General features: G+C 46.6%; 1 long non-coding RNA gene across 1 annotated transcript; it reads left to right on the top strand.

Moving 5' to 3' along the window:
* Positions 1-815: 815 nt before the first annotated feature.
* On the top strand, positions 816-5,459 carry LOC119715281 (uncharacterized). The gene is made up of 2 exons (XR_005262424.2): positions 816-1,438; positions 4,781-5,459. It is a non-coding gene; the product is annotated as an uncharacterized lncRNA (long non-coding RNA).
* Positions 5,460-5,708: the final 249 nt, after the last annotated feature.

Here is a 5,708-nt window from a genome sequence, read left to right as displayed (position 1 = left end):
GTTCACTTGTACCCAAAGCCTTCCTTTGGGGGCACTTTTGGATGGTCCAAAGGGGCTTGCAACGCGTTTTCTGGGGCCCGGTTTTTCAGTCTTCTCCCATGCCGGCTAGGGATATGTTTAGGGATGCTCGGAAAAATCGAACCCGGAGGGTCCAGTTGCATGTGGGGCTGCGTAAAGGCTCTCCTGGGGAGTTCACTTGTACCCAAAGCCTTCCTTTGGGGGCACTTTTGGATGGGCAAAACGGGCTTGGAACGCATTTCCTGGGGCCTGATTTTTCAGTCGTATTTGATGCCGGCTAGGGGTATGTTTAGGGATGCTCGGAAACAGCGAACCCGGAGGGTCCAGTTGCATGTGGGGCTGCGTAAAGGCTCCCCTGGGGAGTTCACTTGTACCCAAAGCCTTCCTTTGGGGGCACTTTTGGATGGTCCAAAGGGGCTCGCAACGCATTTCCTTGGGCCTGTTTTTTCACTCGTCTCCGATGACGGCTAGGGCTACGTTTAGGATTGCTCAGGAAAAGCGAACCCGGAGGGTCCAGTTGCATGTGGGGCTGCGTAAAGGCTCCCCTGGGGAGTTCACTTGTACCCAAAGCCTTCCTTTGGGGGCACTTTTGGATGGGCGAAAAGGGCTCGCAACGCATTTCCTGGGGCCTGATTTTTCACTCGTCTTCGATGCCGGCTAGGGATATGTTTAGGGATACTCGGAAACAACGAACCCAGAGGGTCCACTTGCATGTGGGGCTGCGTAAAGGCTCCCCTCGGGAGTTCACTTGTACCCAAAGCCTTCCTTTGGGGGCACTTTTGGATGGTCCATAGTGTGGAGGAATCGTTAAGTGAGGCGGGACATGTGAATGTTGAGCAGTTGGGAGACAATGGGCTGGTGAAGCACCGTACTCAACTCACATGAGCCTTGGCACGTACACCGCTGGCTGAGAGCCAATCAGGCTCAAGGACACGATGCCCTTGGGCCATCGGGAAAGTCCCTAAGGTGGGACAAGTAGCCAAAAGAAGGAGGACCAGACTGAAAAGCCCGGGAAGTGTTAACCAATCCTGAGCTTAGTTTCTGCAATATGTATGAGTTGATTATGTTCAAACTAGATAAAAGACGACTGAGCTATCCATTAAAGTTGAAGTTCACTGTTCACTCATATTGATGTGCTGGGTCTTCCTTCCGTCGGCAACAAATTGGCGCCCGAACAGGGACAAGTCTGAACAGGATTTGGACACTGCTGGCAGTGATCCAGGGCCACGGTTGGACGGAATAAAGGAGAAGCCGGTCCTGCAACGCAGCCCAGGAGGTGGAAGGGACAAGAATCCCCGCACCCGCGCCGGGAAGGTGAAAAGGACGTGGAGGTCCCCGCACCCGGGATGAGCCTATTTAGGGTCCCGCCGGAAAAGCGCCGCCGAGGTCTTTGCAAAGGCTGCAATCGACGTATATAAAGGTATGAAAAGATAAGCGGCGTATTATTTGCTCAAATGCTTTTTAGAAAAGCGGAGCATTTTAGATATAGATTGTAGAAAAAGATTTGCCAGGATTATTAGTATATGGGATAGCTAAGGGTTGTTTTACAAGTCCTGATACAGTTTTTGAACAAACAGAGTGACGTAAATTTGGAAATAAATTGTTTGATGATGTTAGGAACGATGTTAAGTTTACTGGGAGATTTGATGAGGCCATGGAGAATAGTGGCTAATGCATTAGCCACACATAAAGATGAACAAACAGTTGCCGCTGCTGCAACAGAGTGGTCAGGACCACCAAGAAGGGTTAATAATGTTAATCCACAGCAAATAAATATGGAAGGAACAGATTGCCCGTTGCCACCTTCCGTTAGAACTTTTACTATTACACAGGGGGTCTTGGGAATTTCGGGGATGCCTGTGACAATGTCCTCTGTAGCGGAGGAGGAGCTCTCACTACCAACAGCTCCAACTGCTCCAATAGAAAGTGAGAAAGGAGCAAGTGAAAGGACCAGTGCTAACTCATTTCCATCAAATATAAATCCCTTCACAACGGGGGTGCAGGGAAGAGCAGGTCTATGGAGGCAAATAGCAAATGAAGCACTGCGTGAAGGGAATTATGAAACGGCAGCACAGTTAACACAAGCTTTTCCGGTAGTATACTCGCCACCAGATGCACAGGGGAATGTGACCGTTAATATGACAAATTTAGACTGGAAATTATTAACTCAATTGCGATCTACCGTAAATGATTCTGGTTTAAAGGGGGAACCTACTCGGCAAATGTTAGATTATATTTGGGGAACTAATATATTGCTCCCCGGGGACATACGTGGTATAATGAAGCTGATCCTAACACAACATCAACAGCTTCTTTTTAATGCGCATTGGCAAAGTGTTTGTCAAGAGGCAGTAGCTGTAATAAGGGCACCTGGAGATCCATTGTATGGTGTCACGTTGGAGGAATTGATGGGACTCGGACCATATTATAGATTAGAGACACAAGCATTGCTGGGTCCAGACAAAGCTAAAGAATCAATGAGATTGGCTCGAAGAGCCTTGGACCAAATTAGAGAGCCAGGGGGGATACCATCCTATATGGGCATCAGGCAAGGAAGGGAGGAACCATTTGGGTTGTTTATTGATCGAGTAGCAAACGCAATACAAACGGCTGGGGTACCTGATTATCTAAAGGGCACTATTCTAAAGCAGTGTGCAATTCAAAACTGCAACCCTTCAACTCGTATTATATTAGCTACGTTACCGGGAACTTGGACAATTGAGGAGGGTTTAGAAAGGATGGCTCAGGTACCCGTGGGTCCGCAGGCTATGCTGGTAGATGTAATAAAACAACTAGGGAATAGCATGAAAGAACAGGCACAGGTATTCAGAGAGACTGCACAGAAATCGCAGAATCAAGTATTCGCTGCCCTTGCTCCTTTGCAAACGCCCAGAGGCCGTCCTACTGGCCGAGGGACTTCACTGCCACCGCGTTGTTTTCGCTGTGGGATCACCGGACATAGGAAACAAGAGTGCAAAACGAGATCAGTGTGGTGTCATCTGTCGGTATGGTGCGTCGGGAAACGGCCAGAGCAGCGGGAAGGACCGCCCCACGACGACACAAAAAGCGGCATTTACCACAGCGGCCGGAACGACACCGTTTACCTCCGACCAGTCACCAGAGGGAGTCTCGGCTTGGATTTGGCAACAGCAGTAGATGTAACGTTATTGGACTCTAAACCCACCAGGGTAGGAACAGGAGTTATGGGACCAGTTACTGTCAATGGTGATCCTGTAGGAGCTTTATTGATCGGAAGATCGTCTGCTACCTTGAATGGATTACAAATATTGGTTGGACTTACAGATAAAGACTATTGTGGGGAAATACAGATTATAGTTTCTGCAATGTTTCCTCCAATGCATGTGCCACGGAATACAAAGATAGCTCAATTAATTCCGTTGCCACACCTTGCGGCATCTCTACCACTGATGGTCAATAAGGACCGAGGACTTGGAGCATTTGGCTCCACAGGAAAAATAGCGTTATTAACGCTTGGCATGCAGCAGAGACCACGACAAAAAATCACAGTATGTTTAAAGGATGAGAAACTGCAAACTGAGGCATTGTTGGACACTGGCGCAGATGTGACAATAATCAGTGCGCAAAGTTGGCCACCACATTGGCCTACATTCGAATAAAGTCTACAACAGAAAAATGACTTAACACTGACCTTAAAACAAATGGGACTCATACTTGCACCGGAAAAGGTTCAGGAGACAAGTCCCTGGAAGTTTTTGGGTTGGAAAATTACAGATTCCACCATTCAGCTTCAAAAACTTACAATCCAATCAGATATCAAAACTCTTAATGATGCTCAAAAACTGCTGGGAGATTTACAATGGATCAGGCCAGTAGTCGGGATTCCGAATGAACTGTTAAATCCCCTTCGGCCGTTATTAAAAGGAACTGATCCTGCTTCAAAAGTGACACTATCAGAAAAACAACAAGAAATACTACAACAAATCGCATCTTTGATCACAACGAGTGTCACGCATCGATGTATATCTGACAAGCCACTCGATCTTACCATTCTATGTGGCTCAAAATGCCTGATGGGTGCCATAACACAGCAAAAAATAAAAACAGGGGAGAAGGGAGGAGAAACTGTGGTATTAGAATGGATAGCTCCTCCGTTACAACCTCGACGAAAAATTCAAGAAAAAAATTGCAACATTAGCAAAATTAGTAAAGAAGGGGAGGAATCGAATATTGCAAGTGGATGGGGTTCCTCCAAATATTATCTGGTTACCCATGAAGCCAGGCGATTTGGAATGGTATATACAAAACTCTGAAGAGTTACAAGCTGCACTACTACAGGATGGCGCTACTGTAGTAGCAAAAACATTACAATCAACAGCTCTGACATGGATGGAAAACCAGGGATGGATAACTAAGCCAAAACGATCCTCTATCCCACTTAAGAATGCAGTGACAGTTTTCACTGACGCAGGAAAACGTTCTCGAACTGCTGCAGTGACTTGGAAGGATGAGTATGGTTGGAAACATCAAATTTTACAAGCCCAAGATAAAGACATTACAGATATTAGAGAGAGGGTGGATAAAACCTTATTTGTTCTCAATCATTTGTGTGTATTTGGTGATGATGATGAACCACCCGCGACACGTCATTACATTAAGTCTGAAAATGATAATAAATGTATTATGAGAGTACTGTACCGAGATATGAAAACGGGACAATGGCTGCGGCCTGCTGATGTGAATTATATGGGGCGAGGTTATGTGTGTATCTCTTCCCCTACAGGGCCAACCTGGGTGCCTAGTCGGTGTGTTAAACCAGCCATTGAAGAAAAGTCATCAAGTACGAATAACAGCAACCATGGCTGATCTAACGGCACAAGGGATTTTGGTTGCATTATCTTTGACAATGACGGCTGGCTGCGTCTGATCCTTTGTTGATGAGTTGATTATGTTTGAAATGGTTAAGGGATCATACGCAAAAAATTGTAGTACAAGATAGTTGGTTTGAAGGTTGGTTTAAATCTGTTTTTGGGAACATGGGTGGATGGTTTTTTCTTCGTCAAAGAGGAACTTCGTTTTCTACTTATAGTTATATTGATTATAGTTGCTGCAAAATAAAAACGGGGGAATTGTGGAGGAATCGTTAAGTGAGGCGGGACATGTGAATGTTGAGCAGTTGGGAGACAATGGGCTGGTGAAGCACCGTACTCAACTCACATGAGCCTTGGCACGTACACCGCTGGCTGAGAGCCAATCAGGCTCAAGGACACGATGCCCTTGGGCCATCGGGAAAGTCCCTAAGGTGGGACAAGTAGCCAAAAGAAGGAGGACCAGACTGAAAAGCCCGGGAAGTGTTAACCAATCCTGAGCTTAGTTTCTGCAATATGTATGAGTTGATTATGTTCAAACTAGATAAAAGACGACTGAGCTATCCATTAAAGTTGAAGTTCACTGTTCACTCATATTGATGTGCTGGGTCTTCCTTCCGTCGGCAACACATAGGGGCTTGCAATGCGTTTTCTGGGGCCCGGTTTTTCAGCGTTCTCCCATGTCGGCTAGGGATATATTTAGGGTTGCTCAGAAAAAGCGAACCCGGAGGGTCCAGTTGCATGTGGGGCTGCGTAAAGGCTCCCCTGGGGAGTTCACTTGTACCCAAAGCCTTCCTTTGGGGGCACTTTTGGATAGGCGAAAAGGGCTCTCAACGCATTTCC

This window comes from Anas platyrhynchos, chromosome 31 (genome assembly GCF_047663525.1).
Source record: "Anas platyrhynchos isolate ZD024472 breed Pekin duck chromosome 31, IASCAAS_PekinDuck_T2T, whole genome shotgun sequence".
NCBI classification, from domain to species: domain Eukaryota; kingdom Metazoa; phylum Chordata; class Aves; order Anseriformes; family Anatidae; genus Anas; species Anas platyrhynchos.
The sequence above is the reverse complement of the archived record's forward strand: the minus strand, read 5'-3'. Positions and strand labels throughout refer to the sequence as shown.